Genomic DNA, 21728 nt, shown 5'->3' with positions numbered 1-21728 from the left:
ATTATTAGGAAACCACTAATAACCTAGTGTATGCAATTAGGTGGTTCAAAATTCCAGGTCCCGAGTGAACAGCTTTAGAGCAGTATCATTACATTTCGATGAAAATGCCAGAATGCCAGGGATATTTGCTTTTTTTATTCACAAAATAATTTAGCAAGAAATACAATTATATAACATTAAGATATTGACTATAATTTGGAATCTGTACTTTGCCTTTAGTGTTCAAAATCTTGTCCTCTGTTATGAGTTTTGCTGTACTTAAGTAGATATACAATGGTATGTTGTAACGTTGATATTGGTGCACCTGTTCTTCAGTTTTCGTTAAACTGAATAAATACACTCTGCAACTGTTAACACCAATCAAAGAAGTGAGAACTTGTTACAATTTGAAGTAGTATCAAAGTAGAACAATATTAATGTTGTCATGGCGCAATCCTAGGTTTAGCGTTCCACAGATTGCTGCGGTGTTAATCTTGCATTAGAAAATAAGTCTACTTTTACATTATGGCTTGAGCATATTTCAAATCACAATATTTTTAAGTTGTGTCTAGAATTGAATTGCAGAAATAACTTTTCAAACTATGATCCACAGTCCAAGTGTTAGCACTTACAATGCAGTCAGACTGAAAAACTTCAGGAATCAGTCCTGTTTGCAGAAATCACTCCAAAATGCTTTACAGCTCATCAAGACCACAATCTCTTCAAACTTGTTACCTTTTTAACCAAGCCCATGTGTCACAATTAGCAAAGGAGTTCATGATATCCGACAAACTGATTAAGAATTTATTCTTGGCTTTGTAAGCAGCTAGAAGTTTTCAAAGCTTGATGCTAATATTTATATCCATTGCTCATCTGGCACTTTAAAAAAAATGTTTCTCAATCCTGATGAAGGGCTTATGCTCGAAACGTCGAATTCTCTATTCCTGAGATGCTGCCTAACCTGCTGTGCTTTGACCAGCAACACATTTGCATCAATAAGCTCTACTCCAACATTATTGAGTTTTGGACCACTTCTGAAATCTCCTTTTTCTAAGCTGTTTCAAGGCTGAATGTCTTGGCACTTTTACGTGTTATCCATCCAACTACCAGCAACATTCACATTCTTTTGCTAATTTAGACTCTGCCTTTTTTTGCAACGCATGTGGCTTAAATTTAAGTGCTGAAAATGTGTTGCTGGAAAAACACAGCAGGTCAGGCAGTATCCACGGAACAGGAGAATCGTCGTTTCGGAATAAGCCCTTCAGGAATAAATTTAAGTATAAAGACTTTTTTGATTATATGATTTCTTTTGTGATAAAATGAACAGCTGCTGTGAGCTTTACAATTGTAATTTTTTATGCCAAAAAAAACTTCGAAGACATGGTGTTTTTAAGAAAACAGACATTTGGTGAGCAAACAACTTCGTCACTGTGTGCTTAATAAAATTTGCACAAGCCAGAAAAACGTCAGATGATAACATGGCAGTAGAAAGTGACAAAAAGAACTTAGTATTATGTAATTGCTTTCATGACAACAAACCTTTCCAAACTGCTTTACAGTCAGTAAAGTACTTTTGAAATGTAATTAGGCATCTTTTGTAATATAGGTGAGATTAAAGTTGACACAATGAGCAAAATCTACACTGAGTGAACATCAAGTAGGTATTCAGGGAAATCCAAACACACCAGGGATTGCCAGTTGCTGTGTCTTTAAGGAGTGTCTGAATGTTTGATTAGATTTGATTACTTAGTGTGGAAACAGGCCCTTCGGCCCAACAAGTCCACACTGATGCCGAAGTGCAACCCACCCGGAACCATTTCCCTAACACTACGGGCAATTTGGCATGGCCAATTCACCGAACCTGCACAATTTTGGATTGTGGGAGGAAACCTACGGAGAGGGAGAATATGCAAACTCCACACAGTCAGTCAGTCGCCTGAGGCAGGAATTGAACCCAGGTCTCTGGCGCTGTGAGGCAGCAATGCTAACCACTGTGCCACCATGCCGTCCATGTGGTGAGGTTGCTGGTCCAGAAATGTTCTAAGTCTATGTGCTTACTTGGGAACTGTTAACATTTAGGTGCCAAGCACATGAGCTGTTTTAATCTGTCTCAATCAGGGTACCTGGAGATTAGGCAACCTGCCTATTTCCAGGTGATATTTCTCCACCATGAACTGTTTTGCTTGAAATTTAAGCTTTATTTGATCACCTTTTTGATGGAGAGTGTAACGTTATATAACAATTGACAAATTATAGTAAAGATAAAGTAGCAATAGTCCCAGAGGACCATTGGGCTGCTCTCTCATTAGAGAGAGACTGGTGGTGGTTTAACCTGAGGGTCACCATGCATCAGGCGAGGGGAAAGCTTGAGAAGGATGGTCCTTCGTGGTAACCTCAGCTGGTGTTACAGTTGAAGTTAAGCTGTTAGCGTCACTGTATCGCAAACCGGCATCCAGCTAACTAAGCTGAAATCTCCTATGTGTGGATTACAGGTGACAGCGTAACATTATACAAATTTGCCTTTGTTTTCCTTTCCTTTTAGCAATGTAACTCTGCAGTTTGTTAAGTATGATAGGTGATCCTTATGTTCAAATATTTAAATGTGTAAAGGGTCCCACTTACTACTTGTGATGGCTTACAGATGTCCTGCATTTGCATTAAAATTTTTGAAGGTGAATACTTGATTTTTAAGTTGCCCTCATAATCTTCAATATTTGTCTCAAATAGTATTATAAGAATATAGGAATTATAAAATTGGTACCAGTTTCTATAATGAAGTCCTCATCTTTTCTTGAACACTAGCTTTTGCAATTTTCTCACAGAAATCTGCTTGCAGCCCCTTTAGTTTAAGCACTTAACAACTTGTTGTGGTTCTCTTCGCCGAGCTGGAAGTTTTTGTTGCAAACGTTTCGTCCCCTGGCTAGGCAACATCACCAGTGCTTTGGAGCCTCCTGCGAAGCGCTTCTTTGATGTTTCTTCCGGTATTTATAGTGGTCTGTCCTCGCCGCTTCCGGGTGTCAGTTTCAGCTGTCCGCTGTAGTTGTTGGTATATTGGGTCCAGGTCGACGTGTTTGTTGATGGAGTTTGTGGATGAGTGCCATGCCTCTAGGAATTCCCTGTTCTCTGTCTGTCTTGCCCTATGATAGTAGTGTTTTCCCAGTCGAATTCATGTTGCTTGTTGTCTGCGTGTGTGGCTACTAGGGATAGCTGGTTGTGTCGTTTCGTGGCTAGTTGATGTTCATGTATGCGGATTGTTAGCTGTCTTCCTGTTTGTCCTATATAGTGTTTTGTGCAGTCCTTGCATGGTATTTTGTAAACTACATTAGTTTTGCTCATGTTGGGTATCGAGTCCTTTGTTTTAGTGAGTTGTTGTCTGAGCGTGGCTGTTGGTTTGTGTGCCGTTATGAGTCCTAAGGGTCGCAGTAGTCTGGCTGTCAGTTCTGAAACGCTCCTGATGTATGGTAGTGTGGCTAGTCATTTTGGTTGTGGCATGTCCTCGTTCCGTGGTCTGTCTCTTAGGCATCTGTTGATAAAGTTGCGCGGGTATCTGTTTTTTGGCGAATACCTTGTATAGGTGTTCCTCTTCCTCTTTTTGCAGTTCTGGTGTACTGCAGTGTGTTGTGGCCCTTTTGAATAGTGTCCTGATGCAGCTTCGTTTGTGTGTGTTGGGGTAGTTACTTTCATAGTTTAGGACTTGGTCTGTGTGTGTTGTTTTCCTGTGTACCTTGAGGTGAATTCTCCGTTCGGTGTTCTCTGTACTATCATATCTAGGAATGGGAGTTGGCTATCCTTTTCTTCTTCTCTCGTGAATCGGATTCCTGTGAGTGTGGCGTTGATGATCCGGTGTGTATTTTCTATTTCCATGTTTTTGATGATTACAAACGTGTCATCGACATATCTGACCCAGAGTTTGGGTTGAATTTGTGGTAGGGCTGTTTGTTCTAACCTTTGCATAGCTGCCTCTGCTATGAGTCCCGAGATTGGTGATCCCATGGGTGTTCCATTGATTTGTTCGTATATCTGGTTGTTGAATGTAAAGTGTGTAGTGAGGCACAAGTCCAGTAGTTTAAGTATGCCGTCTTTGTTGATAGGTTCCGCCTCCTGTTTTCTGTTCTGTATGTCCAGTAGGTTGGCTATTGTTTCTCTGGCTAGGGTTTTGTCAATCGAAGTGAACAGTCCGAAGCTGCATCAGGACACTATTCAAAAGAGCCACAACACACTGCAGTACACCAGAACTGCAAAAAGAGGAAGAGGAACACCTATACAAGGTATTTGCCAAAAACGGATACCCACGCAACTTTATCAACAGATGCCTAAGAGACAGACCACGGAACGAGGACATGCCACAACCAAAAGGACTAGCCACACTACCATACATCAGGAGCGTTTCAGAACTGACAGCCAGACTACTGCGATCCTTAGGACTCATAACGGCACACAAACCAACAGCCACGCTCAGACAACAACTCACTAGAACAAAGGATCCGATACCCAACATGAGCAAAACTAATGTAGTTTACAAAATACCATGCAAGGACTGCACAAAACACTATATAGGACAAACAGGAAGACAGCTAACAATCCGCATACATGAACATCAACTAGCCACGAAACGACACAACCAGCTATCCCTAGTAGCCACACACGCAGACAACAAGCAACATGAATTCGACTGGGAAAACACTACTATCATAGGGCAAGACAGACAGAGAACAGCCAGGGAATTCCTAGAGGCATATGGCACTCATCCACAAACTCCATCAACAAACACGTCGACCTGGACCCAATATACCAACAACTACAGCGGACAGCTGAAACTGACACCTGGAAGCGGCAAGGACAGACCACTATAAATACCGGAAGAAACATCAAAGAAGCGCTTCGCACGAGGCTCCAAAGCACTGATGATGTCGCCTAGCCAGGGGACGAAACGTTTGCAACAAAAACTTCCAGCTCGGCGAACAGAACCACAACAACGAGCACCCGAGCTACAAATCTTCGCACAAACCTTGAACTTAACAACTTGCTAGAAGTTAATTACATTTTGCCTACAGAGTTGATATATTAGATTTTGTTTTAAAAGCACTTAGCTTGGGCGGTTTATTGCAAAAGTAATTTGCTTTTACTCATTAATTTTTTTTTAGAACCCAGTGGATATTCACACATAATACTAGCAAAATAGAAATCCTCATCAGATCAAGCAGCACTTGTGAAGAGTAAGACAGTGTTAGCATTTAACATAAATGTGGCCTGGGTTTTAGTGATAGATGGATAACATAACAACACTTCATTGCTCAAAGAAGAGAGGTATCTTTGTAATAGAACGGTTCTGGCCAACATATACCTTTCTGTTTTCCTAAGGACAAAACTAGAAAAGTTTGTATGTATGATTCTATATCCTCTGAAAATTTCATAGCGTTTTACAGCCAAATGTATTGAAAAGCATTCACCATTTTAATATATGTAAATGCTACAACTAATTTGCACACCACCAAAATGACGATTTAGTTTGTTTTTCTGGTGTTTGGTGAAGGAAAATGTCAGCCTTTCACTTGATCACCTTTTTTAAGCAAGTCCGGACAAAGTTAAGAAATTGAGGGTTTGGTTAAGAAAAAGAGGGAAGCATATGTCAGGTACAGACAGGATAGATCGTGTGAATCCTTAGAAAAGTATAAAGAAAGTAAGAGTGTATTTAAGAGGGAAATCAGGAGGGCAAAACGGGGACATGAGATAGCTTTGGCAAAGAGAATTAAGGAGAATCCAAAAGGGTTTTACAACTATATTAAGGACAAAAGGGTAACTAGGGAGAGAATAAGGCCCCTCAAAGATCAGCAAGGCGGCCTTTGTTTGGAGCCACAGAAAATGGGGGAGATACTAAATGAATATTTTGCATCAGTATATACTGTGGAAAAGGATATGGAAGATAGAGGCTGTAGGGAAATAGATGGTGACATCTTGCAAAATGTCCAGATTACAGAGGAGGAAGTGCTGGATGTCTTGAAACGGTTAAAGGTGGATAAATCCCCAGGACCTGATCAGGTGTACCCGAGAACTCTGTGGGAAGCTAGAGAAATGATTGCTGGGCCTCTTGCTGAGATATTTGTATCATCGATAGTCACGAGTGAGGTGCCGGAAGACTGGAAGTTGGCAAACGTGGTGTCACTGTTTAAGAAGGATGGTAAGGATAAGCCAGGGAACTATAGACCGGTGAGCCTGACCTCGATGGTGGACAAGTTGTTGGAGGGAATCCTGAGGGACAGGATGTACATGTATTTGGAAAGGCAAGGACTGATTAGGGATAGTCAACATGACTTTGTGTGTGGGAAATCATGTCTCACAAACTTGATTGAGTTTTTTGAAGAAGTAACAAAGAAGATTGATGAGGGCAAAGCAGTAGATGTGATCTATATGGACTTCTGTAAGGTGTTCGACAAGGTTCCCCATGGGAAACTGATTAGCAAGGTTAGATCTAATGGAATACAGGGAGAACTAGCCATTTGGATACAAAACTGGCTCAAAGGTAGAAGACAGGGTGGTGGTGGAGGGTTGTTTTTCAGACTGGAGGCCTGTGACCAGCGGAGTGCCACAAGGATCGGTGCTGGGCCCTCTACTTTTTGTCATTTACATAAATGATTCGGATGCAATCATAAGAGGTAGAGTTAGTAAGTTTGCAGGTGACATCAAAATTGGAGGTGTAGTGGACAGCAAAGAGGGTTACCTCAGATTACAGCAGGATTTTGACCAGACAGGCCAATGGCTGAGAAGTGGCAGATAGAGTTTAATTCAGATAAATGCGAGGTGCTGCATTTTGGAAAAACACATCTTAGCAGGACTTATACATTTAATGGTAAGATCCTAGGGAGTGTTGCTGAACAAAGAGACCTTGGAGTGCAGGTTCATAGCTCCTTGAAAGTGGAGTCGCAGGTAGATAGGATAGTGAAGAAGGCGTTTGGTATGCTTTCCTTTATTGGTCAGAGTATTGAGTACAGGAGTTGGGAAGTCATGTTGCTGCTGTACAGGACATTGGTTAGGCCACTGTTGGAATATTGTGTGCAATCTGGTCTCCTTCCTATCGGAAAGATGTTGTGAATCTTGAAAGGGTTCAGAAAAGATTTACAAGGATGTTGCCAGGGTTGGAGGATCTGAGCTACAGGGAGAGGTTGTACAGGCTGGGGCTGTTTTCCCAGGAGCGTTGGAGGCTGAGGGGTGACCTTTATAGAGGTTTACAAAATTATGAGAGGCATGGATATGATAAATAGGCAAAGTCTTTTCCCTGGGGTTGGGGTGTCCAGAACTAGAGGGCATAGGTTTAGGGTGAGAGGGGAGAGATATAAAAGAGACCTAAGGGGCAACTTTTTCACGCAGAGGGTGGTACCTGTATGGAATGAATTCCAGAGGATGTGGTGGAAGCTGGTACAATTGCAACATTTTAAGAGGCATTTGGATGGGTATATGAATAGGAAGGGTTTGGAGGGATATGGGCCAGGTGCTGGCAGGTGGGACTAGATTGGGTGGTGATATCTGGTCGGCATGGACGGGCTGGTCCGAAGGGTCTGTTTCCATGCTGTACATCTCTATGACTCTATGAGAGGGCTGGGGGTCAGCCAGAGTATGCATGTGAACATATGGAAAGAGGGTTCACCAATTTTAACTTTTTTTTCCTCCACATTTACTATATAGGTAGCTGTGCCGTATAAACAGCAGGTATCAGTTTAACTGGCAGCTTAACTATGTAGTAGCATTGTTTGCCTTTGATGCAGAAGGGTGTCCTCTGAAAAACCAACAAAATTAGAATTTTTTTACAACATTGATGCAATGTCAGTATTATCTTCTTTCAGGTGAGTACTTAAATTGAGGCACTGTATGTCCAGGAGAATTAGAAAAGATCTTTTGACAATTCTTTTAAGTACCACCAGTGTCTTGGGCAATGTTATTCTCCATCCAAAACCACCAAGACAAATTAATTTATTATTTTTATCACCACTGTTAAGAGATGTTGTTATACTTATCTATGTGTAAACTGGTGGTTGTGCGTAAAGATAATTAATTTTGTTGTGAATATCTTTGGGATGTTTGAGGAAATGAATGTACCACTTGACAAAAATGTCTCTTTTTCATTCCTTGTAAAAATAGGATGAATCTTATGCAAAAGGAAATAAGACTTGGTTTGTTTGATATTATATGATTCTTAAAAAAAAATGCTATTTCATAATGAATCACAGAGTTTGCTGGATCAAAATAAGCAGCATTGTGGATGCATCAGCTAATTGTTTATCAATGTGGGAACTTCTTGCAAGTTAACTCCTGGCTACATATTTTAAAATCAAATGCACCAGTTCATATTTAAAAGTGAATATGAAAGTATTCACTCTTCCTGTTGTGTTGTCATAAATTAAGTATGATACTTATGATGAAAGGTGTGCAATTTATAAAAAAAACTAAAAGTGCAGGTGCTGAAAATCGGAAACAAAACAGAAATTACTGAAAAAGTTCAGCAGGTCTGGCAACATCTGTTGAGAGAAATCAGTTAACCTTACAAGTCCAGTGACCCTTCTTCAGAACTGTTATAAAGAAATTAACAAGCCTTGTGTAAGTATGTCTCAGTGACTAATCACCATGTCGATTGACTAATAAACATGAAAAAATGACCTATCAAACCTGTTTTCATTCTGAGATCTGACTTTCCCGTAGTTACCATCAGCTGGGATTAAATCTACTGTTGGGATTAGATTATTAAATTTAACCATGAGGGCCAGCTTGCAGATGCTGACCTCCTTCAATTTGAGTAAAGAACAAATACTTAGTATAAAATCCACTTGTATATATTGTCTGACCTGGGCCAGTCACTCCAGCTGAATGGCATTGTAATTTATCAGGTTTGTAGGCACTTTGCATAGCAGCTTTGTAGTTTGTCAGCCTAGGAGAGCTAGAATCACATACTGAATAAGGTATTGTCATTGCTTCCTTTTTTCACAGAAGGTGCAGAATATTAGTAACTACTTTTTAGCTGTGTAGCTTGGAGAACATCAAGCTTGGCCCGTGGTCATTTTTGCAAAATGCTGCCCATACTACTCCAGATGAATTCCTTCTCAATGATATACAACTATACAACTTCCTACTTGACATTGCCATGTCTATGACTTTGTGTGATTAAGCAACATCATTCTGAAATGAAAATACTGTGTGTGACAAAAAACGCATGTACCCTGATGATAAAATATTTGAAATATTTATTTGATGGCAATTGCATTGGGCGATGGAACTATATGCTTGTTGAATAATGAGGATTTCTATCTCTGTTCATACCTTTCAATCCACGCTTCCTACACCCACTCGTGTGCCTTCTAATACAATAATGCATGTCATTTGTGCATTGGATGAGGTAGACAGCTAACTTGCTTCCATACTTTGGCGTTTTACTTTGGCTTTTTGCCTTGAAACCTATTTTTTTTCTTTTTCTTGTTTTTCCTCAATGCAAGTTATTCTGTCTCACATCGATATTCTTTGCATGCACAATGGTTTAGTTTTACAGCTAATGATTAGGAAGACAAAAGAAATTTAGTCATGTTTTGCAAGGAGAGTGGAATGTAAGGATGTTTTGCTGTAGTTGTGTGGAACGTTGGTGAGGTCGCATCTGGAATACCATGTGTGACTTTTGTATCCTTGTTTAAGAAAGGATTTAAATGTGTTAGAGGCAATTTGGAGAAAGTTCACTGCCTTCATACTTTGGATGTAGAATGGGGCGGCACGGTGGCTCAGTGGTTAGCACTGCTGCCTCACAGTGCCACGGACCCAGGTTTAATTCCCGCCTTGGGCACCTGTCTGCCTGGAGTTTGCATATTCTCCCCGTGTCTACATGGATTTCCTCCGGGTGCTCCGGTTTCCTCCCACAGCCCAAAGATATGCAGGTCAGTTGAATTGGCCATGCTAAATTGCCCGTAGTGCTAGCTACATTAGTCAGGGTGAGTTACTCTTTGGAGAGTCGGTGTGGACTTGTTGGGTCGAAGGGCCCATTTCCATACTGTAGGGAATCTAATAATTTAATCTAATCTAAGCATGTGCAGAAATTGATCAAGTAGTATTAAAGTATAAGATGTGACCTTATTGAGACAAATAAGATCCTCAAGAGACTTGAAAGGATGGATGCTGAAAAACTCTTACAGGAGAGTCCAGAGCTAAGGGACACAGATTTTCAAAAAACCATGGATCTCTTCCATTTAAAACCATTATAAAGAGGACTTTTTTCCTGCAATGTTTGAGTTTCTCACCTTGAGAGCATGATAGAAGCAGGACTATTGAATCCTTTTAAGGTGGAGGTAGGAAGCTTCTTGACTAACAAGGAAGTGCATGGTTATCAGGGTAGGTGGGAATGTACTGTTGAGGACACAATCTGGCCAACCATGATCTTGTTGAATAGTGCAGCTTACTAGAGAGGCCAAATGGTCTACTACTTCTAATTTGTATGTTCGTACCTAGATTTGGAAGAGGTTTGAGTCATTTTGGTAAATATTTGTACTAAATAGTGGAGTCAGTATTCTGTCACTGCATTTGGTCAAAATTGGTTAATTTTAAGTACAGCATCAAGATGTGAGGACTTGCAACTTTTTAAAAGGCCACAGAGCAAGGAGAGGTTTAATTGTAAACATAGTACTGAGGGAGGAAGAGCAGCAAGTTTTATGACAGGTGTTGGGTAGAAAATATAATTGAGAATCTAGCCTAACACAAAGGTTCAGAAGGAAATTGAGGAAGCAAATCAGAGAAGTGAAGTGGGATTATGAAAGCATTTGACAAGATGTATTACGGAGGAAGGAATTCCAGTGATCTCAAGGCCAAGGAGCAATTCTACCTCACAAACACCAATCAAATGTCTGGTCAGAGATGCTGCTCAAGGATCAGACTCATTAACATGCAAGGACCCACAGACCCATGACCAGTGACACAAAGTTTACGAGATGGACACTCCTACTCATTTAGTGTGCGATTGCAGCTAATTTTATGAAAGTATGCACAGCTTTATTTCTAAAGTTTAAAAATATCCAAATGAGATTTTATATGTTTTATGCTTCTTGATTTTTAATTTGGATAATAGGTGCTGGTCATGATTCCACTGTGTTTCTCATCCCTCCAGTCTTTCACCTAACCTTAAACTTTACCTTTTGTTGCTTTTTCCCTTCTTGCTCTTTGCCTGCATATAACCTGACACATTTGTAAAGGAGGTTGCTACCATTTATTTTTGTAAGGGATGTGCATGTCTTTGGCTAGACCAACATTTATTGTCCAACCCTAATTGCTTTTGAAAAGGTGATGGTGAGCAGTCCTTTTATACCAGTTCATGCAGGGTACATACTTCTACAATACTATTAGAATAAAGAATGATAGGAAAAGGCAAGACTGTGAAGAGATTGGAAGATGACTATAATAATTTAAAGTTGAAAGCTTTGTTTGACTGGATACCAGTAAAGTTCATTCAGCAAAGATTGATGGTAGAATGGGACTTGTAAGAAGAACCTAGATTTTGGATACATTCAAGTTTATGGAGCTGCAGCTTTGATAACAAAAGCATGTATCAGCAATAAAGGCTTTATAAAATTATAAATCTGAGATTCCCAACTTAATTACGTGAGAAGGATTACAATCTGATGCTTCCAAAGTTAAAGCTGAAAGGGAGTTTATAATTACCTCACATTTATCCCAGGCTGAAATTCAGTTGCAATTTTTCTGATTACCTAAACAATCCATGATGCTTTGGTTGACAGAATTCTTTTTCACTACTGAACACCAGACTGAGGGTTTGAATTATAAGGAGAGGCTAGGACTTTTTTCATTGGAGTGCAGAAAGTTGAGTGATGACCTTATAGAGGTTTATAAAATCATGAGTTGTGTAGATAAGATGAATAACAAAGGTCTTTTCCTGGAGTGGGGGAGTTCAAAACTAGTGGGGGCAGATTTAAGGTGAGAGATGTAAAAGCGATGTGAGGGTGGTCCCTTTTAAGTGCCAGAGAAAGTGGTGGTTGAGGTACAATTACAGCATTTAAAAGACGTTTGGACAGGCGCATGAATAGGAAAGGTTTAGAGGGATGTGGGTCAAATGCAAGCAAATGGGGCTAGTTTAGTTTGGGAAACTTAAGTCAGCAAAAACGAGTTGGACCAAAGGGTCTGTTTCTGTGCTGGATGACTCTGACTCTTTTAGGGAGGACAAAGTGAGGACTGCAGATGCTGGAGATCAGAGTCAGAGTGTGGTGCTGGAAAAGCACATCACTCAACTTTCTGCACTCCAATGAAAAAAGTCCTAGCCTCTCCTTATAATTGAAACCCTCAGTCTGGCAACATTCTGGTAAATTTCTTCTGAATACTTTCCAATTTAATAATACTCTTTTATAGCAGAGCAATCAGAATTGTACATAGTATTCTAAAAGTGGCCTCACCAGCACCATGTACAACTGCAACATGATGTCCTAATTCCTATACTGGTCAGACAGCATCTGAGGAGTAGGGGAATCGACGTTTTGGGCATAAGCCCATCAGCAAGAATGAGGCTTGTGGGCTGGGGTGCTGAGATAAATGGGAAGGGGTGCTGAGATAAATGGGAAGGGGTGAGACTGTGGGGAAATTAGCTGGGAATGCGATAGGATAGATGAAAGTGGGGGTGAAAGTGATAGGTCAGAGAGTAGGGTAGAACAGATAGGTGGGAAGGAAGATGGACAGGTAGGATCGTTCAAATAGGGCGGTGCCAAGTTGGAGGTTGGGGCTGGGATAAGGTGTGTGGGGGGGGAGAAGGGGAAATGGGGAAACTGAAATCTACATTGATCCTGTGTGGTTAGAGAGTCCCAAGGTAGAAGATAAGGTGTTCTTCCTATAGGCATCAGGTGGCTCAGGTTTGGCAATGGAGGAGGCCCAGGACCTGCATGTCTTTGGTGCTGTGGGAGGGGGAGTTAAAGTGTGGGGTTGGTTGGTGCAGGTGACCCAGAGATGTTCTCTGAAATGGTCTGCAAGTAAGCATCTTGTCTCCCCAATGTAAGAGGAGACCACATCGAGTGTAACAGATGCAGTAGATGGCGTGTGTGGAAGTACAGGTAAATTTCTGTCAGATGTGGAAGGATCATTTGGGGCCTTGGGCAGAGGTGAGGGTGGAGATATGGACGCAGGTTCTGCACTTCCTGCAGTGGCAGGGGAAGGTGCCCGGAGGGGAGGGTGAGTTGTTGGGGGTGGAGGGTGGAGAGTAGATCTGACAAGGGAGTCGCGGAGGGAATGTTCTCTCCGAAATGCAGATAATGTTGGGGAGGCAAATATATCTCTGGTGGTGGAGTCTGTTTGTAAGTGGCAGAAATGGTGGAAGATGATGCGGTAGATCTGGTGATTGGTGGAGTAGAAGGTGAGGACCAGGGAAGTTCTGTGTTGTGGGTGGAGGTGAGGGAAGTGGAGGAGATGCTCTTAAAGGCATCGTTGACCACGTGGGAGAGGAAGTTGCAGTTTTTGAAGAAGGAGGCCATCTGGGATTTTCTGTGGTGGAATTGGTCCTCTTGGGAGTAGATGCAGTAGAGGCGGAGGAATTGGGAATACGGAATAGCGTTTTTACAGGGGGCAGGATGGGAGGAGATTTAGTTCAGGTAGATGTGGGAGTCAGTGGGTTTGTAGTGGATGTCAGTGTTGAGTCGGTCACCGGAAATGGAGGTGGTAAGGACCATGAAAGGGAGGGAGGTGACTGAGCAGGTCCAGGTGAACTTGAGGTTGGGATAGAAGGTGTTGGTGAAGTTTATGAACTGCTCAACCTCCTCATGGGAGTTCGGGGTGGTGCCAATATAGCATTGATGAAGCAGAGGAAAAGATGGGGAATGATGCCAGTGTAGCTGCGGAAGATGGACTGTTCCACGTACCTGACAAAGAGGCAGGCTGGAGCCCATGTGGGTGCCCATGGCTACTCATTTGGCCTGGTGGAAGTGAGAGGATTGGAAGGAGAAGATGTTGAGGGTGAAGACCAGTTTAGCCAATCTAATGAGAGTGTCAGTGGAGGATACTGGTTGGGTCTTTAACTCCCCCTCCCACTCCGCCAAGAACATGCAGGTCCTTGGCCATCTCCATTGCCAAACCCTAACCACCCAACGCCTGGAGGAAAATCACCTCTTCTTCCATCGAGGGGCCCTTCAACCACACGGATCAATGTGAATTTTACCAGTTTCCCCATTTCCCTTCCCAGGCACCTTATCCCAGTCCAATTCGACACTGTCCTCTTGAACGGTGCAATAGCCATCCTCATTCCCATCCATCTGCTCTACCCTCCTGTCCGACCTATCACTTTCACCCCCACCCTCTTCTACCTATCACATTCCCAGCTACCTTTCCCCACCGCCCTCTCATTAATCTCTCAGCCCCCCTTGGCCCACAAGCCTCATTCCTGCTCAAGGGCTTCTGCCCGAAATGTCAAATCTCTTGCTTCTCGGATGCTGCCTGATCTGCTGTGCTTTTCCAGCACCACACTCTTTGACTCTTTTAGATCCAACTTTGATGATTGTTTCTTTCTACTGGCATCTCAAAAATAGAACCAGAATTCTGTCTCCTTTTAGATTCAGCAATACAGTGTAAATTAAGCCTTATATTCATGGTAGCGACAGAGGCTAAACCACCCTGGAGGCTCCCTGCCTTCAGTCCTGATGAAGGGCTCTTGCCCAAAATGTCGATTTTCCTGCTCCTCGGATGCTGACCTGCCGTGCTTTTCCAGCCTCACTAATCGAGACCCCAAAATCCTTTAAGGTCAGATTTTATATTACTGACAATGGCCCATGTGGAAAATGCTGAAGAATACTCTTAATCTTGCAGCAACAGGTTTGTCAGACATTGAATCAAAGTACCATTTGTGCCAGTCCTTTTTTACCGTACTACGTTTGATGTTATTGGGAAAAGGAAAGGTGACATCCGTGGCCATCTGCAGATGAATTTGCCCAGAGTCGAGTCACACAGTCAGACAAGTATGAACCTGTAGGTGACTTGCCCAGACAGAATTAAAAGCAACCTGAGCTGCTGAATAAGAGATTTGTTTACTGTAGGGAGTTGATTTTGTATTTGCTAAGGTTACAACAGTTAACTGTCTACAGAAGCTAGAAGAGAAGGCAGGATTGTTTCTGAGGTTCCCAAAACACTCTACTGCTTTTCATTTGTTGCATTCTATCTTTGGATAATACACTACTGGGAAAGTTTGCTTGATTAATAACTTAAGTATTTATATTGGTCATAAACAAGAACAGTCTCAGGGCAGGTAAATTATTGTAATCCTTCTGTTTCAGATAGTCTTTCTGTGGTGCTCATTGCATAAACATTCTGAGTGTTATATTTTTAAAGCATGCCACATCACCTTTACTGAAAATAGTATTATATGCTGAATATGTTTTTCTACTTTGATGAATACCGATAGTTTAAATTGGGAATGACTGTGTAGTGCCTTCTAAATTGAGCTTTTTTCTTTGCGTGTTTGTATGTTTCTACCAGGGTATACTATACAATGGGCAAAGAACAAATAATTTCCTATGATAACTAGAATATAATACACTGTGTGAATGTACAGGAATTGAGATCCCAAGAATAGCACAGAATTGTTTCATGTAGAATGAGCGCTCAAACCGAGAGGCTCTTCAATTTATTGTGTATTCTTTTCCAGATCTACCAGCTGTCTGTGTATTGCTATCAGGATACTGGTTTAATGTTTAACCTCTTTAATGCGCACACATTGTTCAAAATATATGAATTATAATACATATAAACAACTTAAATTAATGGTTAAGTAGTGCTGTTAAGGAGTTTAAAGATTGCATTGTTCATCCCAATTACACATACTTTAACCAACAGCTAAAATGAATTGCTGGAAAAGCTCAGCAGCTCTGGCAGCATATGTGAAGAGAAATCAAAGTTAACGTTTTGGGTCTGGTGACCCTTCCTCAGTTCTTTGATTTTTCTTCGCAGATGCTGCCAGATGTGCTGCACCTTTCCAGCAACTTCTGTTTTTTGTTTCTAATTTACAGCATCCACAGTTCTTTCAGTTTTTATTTTTTGTAGGTGCATAAGGTTCATTGTAAGTAGTGATAGTTTGCAGCCAAGTAGTATTACAATGTTCCTGTATTATTCCCTAACCTCCCTTTCCTGCTATCTGTCTCTACTCCTATAAAATAACTTGTCAGACTAATTTTTCCAAACCAAGTTTGGGTCATCCCTCCTAATCACTTACTTTGTGGCCCATGTTTCTTTTCTTACCAACTTTCCTCTATGACATTCTTTGAGATATCATTTATCAACTTCCTTACAGGTCTTTTGACTCCTCAAGGCTTGGTTGCGCCAATTAGTGGCAGAATTCCAGAGGAACAGTTGTTCCTGTGGGTGTGGTTGATGCATTCCTTTGTCTCTTTAGCAGCCAGGCTGGAGACATGATGGTCTCCTAGCATTGGTAGTCTGGATTAGTTGTGCCATGTTCCTCCAGGCCATACAAGTCCATCTCGAACTTGGAAATGCTCTTCTCTGGACAAAGTGTTCATGGCTTCTCTGATTCTGCCACCACCTAGCCAGTAAATTGCTTAGGGTTGACTATGCCATCTCCAAACAATTTCAAGGAGAGTGGTTGCCTCTATAAACTCCTATCATGTTAGGATGCTGAAAGAGTGGGCTGAGGAGCTGCTGGTGAGGCGTAGCATAGAGATCTGCCCCATTGGGCAAACCTAATCAGTCATGCAATGTGCTGCAAAAAAACTGTTAGCTGATTATCTTTATGCAACACATCTTGAACTGGAAGAAAAAAACAATGTTTGAATGCTGACGTAGTTTTTTTTTAAAATCCTGCATAAATGATGTGTTTAATGCATATATTGTAAAATTATCTTTGCTGTTGCCACCCCTAAGAATGATAGGCTAGTGTGTCCTTCTCAAAATGCAAATGTGGAAATTTAGGAGAGCACCAGGAGGAATTGATTTTAGAAGTAAGGCACAGTGTATTAGAGATGCAGGAAGTTACTGACTTCAACTTCAAGAGAGAGTGGAGTGATAATTAAACAAAGTAAAGGAGAGAAACAGATGTTAAGAAAAGGATTATATTTAACAAGGGGATTGGAGGGGACAGAGAAATGTTGAGATGGATGTGGCGAAAACAACTTGGCGAAACTGCATTGAAGATTAGGAGAGCAAGAGAAGTTAAAGAAAGCACATTGTTGATTTGGAGTGAGTGGATTTTTGCTCAACAAAGAGCATGGAGGGTTTGGAAATAGAAAGATGGAGCAAGAAAGTCTCATACGGAGGAGGATTGGTAATGAAAGGAGATGTTCTTAAAGGTTCAATAAAGGATATATAAAGGCAAAGTTGCCACTGTCCCAGAGGGCCATAGAACTACTCTGTCTTAAGAGAAAGAGATGATTAGTGGTGACTTTAACCTGAGGGTTACCACATCTCAGGTAAGCAGTGAGATTGATAAGGCAGGTCCTTCATGGTAACCTCAGCCAATGCAAGAATTGAATCCATGCTACTGTCGTCATTGTGTGCATTGCAAACCATCCATCTGATTGAGATGCCAATCCCTGTAGATTATGTACCATGAAAATAACATACATTTTCTAGCAGAGTGATGAGTCATTATAGACACTGAGTTATCAGCAGTAAAAGATACAGCTATTTGCAATATCTTTTGATTACCGTTTCTGAATCTTCAGATAATTTAGCAGAATTGCCTCTTCAAGAATAAGCAGCAGATGCGGAAAGGTGACTGCAGTTCTTTTAAAAATTTAAGAGTTGTTTTATTTCACTTGTTTATCTATGTTGCACTTGACATTTGCTGTAACATGTGAAATTAAACACAATAGCACCTCAGATGAAATTGCCTGGAAATGTTAGTTGTCCTATAACTGTGTTGATACAATCTGATTATACTCAGAAGGAAATTTCCTATTTTAAAAACCTTTGGTTAAATGGGATTGGAGAGTTTCATTTTGTGGTAGGAAGGTTGGCCTAGCAGAACAGTGTCAAAAATCAACATAGATGCAAGATATCAAAAACACTGCTTGGAAGGTAACATTTACATTACCAAAGGATCAGGTGCAATCATGTAAGTGGTATGAAAAGCTGCTGGTAGGGATACATAGATATCTATAGAAAGAATGCTGACTTATAGACTGGAGGTTGAAACACACAGTTGGCATGTGGAGTATAGAAACAAGTGGAGACCATTCAGCTGTTGTGGCCTCATCCGTCATTATTTTGGATCTTGGCAGATGTGTATCTCAACTATGTAAACTTGCCTTTGTTTCATATTCCTAGTTGTCCTTACCTAATAATGACTGTAGATTTTCATCTTCACAGTTTCAATGAACGTAGCTTTTTGGGGAAAGAGAGGCCCAGATTTTCACAAATGTTTGGCAAATTTTGCTTCTTGATCTCCCCCTGAAATTAATAACTCCTGGGACTGGACTCCTATAATCAGAGAAATTTGTTTCTCTGGACTTAGTTTATAAAATTCCTTTCATCATTTTAAGCATTTCCATTAGATTTTCCCCAACTTTTAAAACCCAAGAGAATGCAAACTATGTTTATGCAAATTATTGTCGTAATTTAAAGCTTTAAATCCTCTTCTAATTCTGGTAAACTGACACAGTAAACCGTCAAAGGCCAGTATTTCCTGCGCGCCTGCAACTAAAGAGAGCTGAAACATCAGTTCTTCACTTTTGTGTTCCAATTCCCTTGAAATCAAGGAGAGCATTCCATTTGAGATTTTGAACCTTGCACTAGCTTTTAACATTAATAGGGATGAAAGGTATCAAGTGAAGGCAAGGCACTGTTGTCATGGAGGTTTGCAGTGGACTGTTGATCTTGTGCTGAAGTGTCAGAGTTGACCTTTTAGGGACATTTTGTCTGGCTTTATTTGGCTATTGTGATCTAAGAAGAAAGAAGAATTTGAAAATATTGCTTGGTAACAATGGTGACCTTGTTCCAAACATTCAGTAATAGCTTTTTCGAAAACGAAAAGGATCCTTAAACTTGCAGATGCAAGTAAGTATGCTATTGGCATCCTGTAATAACTACAGGGTCTCAATCAGTTATTCTAAATTTCTATCTCTAAGTTTTTCTATTAACCATCTGTCTTTAAATTTCAGTAGGAATTTAGATGAGATTGCCAGGAGTTGGTAGCTGCTGCATTAGGAATATTGTACGTACTGTGAGTAGGAGTTGAGATACATGACAAATTGATCAACCTATGATTGTGATTCCTTTGACTGCAGTTTTTTGGTTTTTTTTATTTCAGTGGTCAACTTGTCAAATGGTTTAGTGATTCATATTGTCAGCTAGAAGGAAAAGTAGTAACACAGCCTGATATTAATTCATTTCAGTGAACAGTTTTGCTTTTTGAAACTCCCATGAAAGTTGAACTTATGCTCTTTACTGCAAGCAGTTGAGCATTGTGTACTCTGTCATGTTTAATGAAAGTAGGCTGTGTTCGAAAAAAGATCAACTTGAATATTTCACATAAATAGATTGAAGTGATTATAGTAAATATTTTTAGATTTAAAAAAAAATGACCATATTACTTACTTATTTCTGTTTCTTTGTCTCAATGGCATACAGGCATCTATACCATTCTTGCAGCAGCCTGACATTCTCTCTCTCTCTCTCTCTCTCTCTCACTCCAGGATATTCCAGAAGTCATTGTGAAGTGTAGTCACTATGGTAAACAGAATGAGCACTGCAAAATCTCATGAAGAACAATGTTCTAATGATACAATAATCTGTTTTACTGGCACTGGTTGAAGTTTAAAGGTTGACCAAGGTGTCAGTCCTTCATGTGGTGCCCATAAGATCTTTATGGTCCATTTCGCCCTTTCAGTATGTCATCCAAGCGATGGGATGGCACTTTGTCAGTGTTACACATCTGACCATGATTAGATCTCTGGAGTGGGATTAAACAAATACTCTTAACCCATCCTCATTAGTTGAATCAGACAATGTTTTTAGAATAGCCTATCATTATGCTTAAATTATGTTGCAGAGGAATATTCAGGATTTTAAAAATAAACATTTCTGGTTGCTGTATACAGTGTACTTTTTGACTAATTATATGAAGTCTTGTGTTCCAACTATTATTTTATGCACTGAATACATCGTTTGTATAGATTGGATATTCACTAACAGGTTAGAATTCAAAAATAGCTCACAATGCAGTGTACAATTTAGTAAGTTTATGTTTAAATTATTTTCTGGATGTTTCTAAAAAGAAGGTTATTTTTTTTTAGGTGTGAGGTTTCCGGCAATGACACCATCCTAACCAATATACTTCATATTTCTGAGTGACGTTAACATTCCGCAGATAATTGGGATTCACAGACTACAGGGGGCAACCGTGAAGGGGCTGCCAGTAGGGTGAGTGTATCAGGTTTGAAAATCCATATTTTGTTTTGCAGTTTAAAAGTATGAGGTCTGATAGTATCATGATTACACTCATCTGCTTCAATTTAAAAAAGAATCATTTTCCTTGTTGTTCTCCCTTCTTTTTTATTGTACTTGTTGCTGAAAGTATCAGCTTCTTACCAGTGTTTGTTTTCACATAGACTAGTTTGCCTATCAAAGCTCCGATTTTGCAGTATAAATGATCATGCAAGTGTATGCCATTGTTACTCTTGTTGGTTTGATTTGATCTGATTTGTCATTGTCACATGTACAGAGATGCAGTGAAAAGCATTGTTTTGCGAGTAGTCCATGCAAATCAAGCCACCATGGTAACAGAACAGAATATAGAATATAGTGTTACAGCTGCAGAGAGGGTGCAGAGAAAGATCAAGCTCAATACATGAGAGGTCCATTCATTTCAGCAGGGAAGAGGCTGTTTTGAATCTGTTGATACATGTTCTCAAACTTTCATATCGTCTGCCTAACACAAGAGCATCAAAGAGAGGGTGTTTAAATGGGCACTGGAATATACATATGGATAATAATGGAACGGTATAGGTTAGATGGGCATCATTATTTTCATAGATCGGCACAGCTTTGAGGGCCAAAGCTCAATATTCTAGAGTATAACTCGGGTAGGAGGGGTCTTTGATTGTGTTGTGATTTGGAGATGCCAGTATTGGACTGGGGTGTACAAAGTTAAAACTCTCTCAACACCAGGTTGTAGTCCAGCAGGTTTATTTGGAAGCAGTAGCTTTTGGACCCCTGTTCCTTCCACCTGATGAAGGTGCAGCGCTCCAAAAGCTAGTGCTTCCAAATAAACCTGTTGGACTATAACCTAGTGTTATGTGATTTTAACTTTGATTACGTTGGCTGCTTTCCCAAGGCAGCAGGAAGTATAGACTGAGTCAATAGATGGAAGGCTGGCTAGCATGACAGACTGGGCTATATTTACAACTCTCTAATGTATTGCGGTCTTGGATGAGCAGTTGCCACGCCAAGCAATGCTGTGGTGCATCTGGATAAGAGTCATAGAGGTGTACAGTATGAAGACAGACCTTTGCGATTTTTAAGATGATTTATAGCTCAGGTTGAGTTCAGTTTGCTCGCTGAGCTGGAAGGTTTGTTGTCAAATGTTTCGTCACCATGCTGGGTAACATCATCAGTGAGCCTCACCGGTAAAGCGCTGGTGTTATGTCCTGCTTTCTATTTATGTGTCTTGGTCTCTTAAGGTGGGTAATATCAACATTCAGCCCATATCACCCTAAACTCTTCCCATTCATGTACCCATCCAGAAGCCTTTTAAATGTTGTAATTGCAGCAGCCTCCACCACTAGCTCATTCCA

At 40.6% G+C, this 21728-nt stretch overlaps 1 protein-coding gene across 3 annotated transcripts in view; it reads left to right on the top strand.

Moving 5' to 3' along the window:
- Nucleotides 1-21728, top strand: part of spopla (speckle type BTB/POZ protein like a) — a 202657-nt gene that overhangs the window by 91055 nt on the left and 89874 nt on the right. For 2 of the 3 annotated variants that reach the window (XM_060827831.1, XM_060827832.1), the window contains one exon: nucleotides 20229-20355. The exons of the other annotated variant lie outside the window; for it this stretch is intronic. The gene's annotated coding sequence lies outside the window, so the exon portion shown is untranslated. The remainder of the gene's footprint in view (nucleotides 1-20228; nucleotides 20356-21728) is intronic. 3 annotated transcript variants of the gene reach the window in all.

Source organism: Hemiscyllium ocellatum, chromosome 7 (assembly GCF_020745735.1).
Source record: "Hemiscyllium ocellatum isolate sHemOce1 chromosome 7, sHemOce1.pat.X.cur, whole genome shotgun sequence".
In the NCBI taxonomy this organism is placed as follows: domain Eukaryota; kingdom Metazoa; phylum Chordata; class Chondrichthyes; order Orectolobiformes; family Hemiscylliidae; genus Hemiscyllium; species Hemiscyllium ocellatum.
Note: the sequence above shows the minus strand (reverse complement) of the source record. Positions and strands in the feature narration are given on the sequence as shown.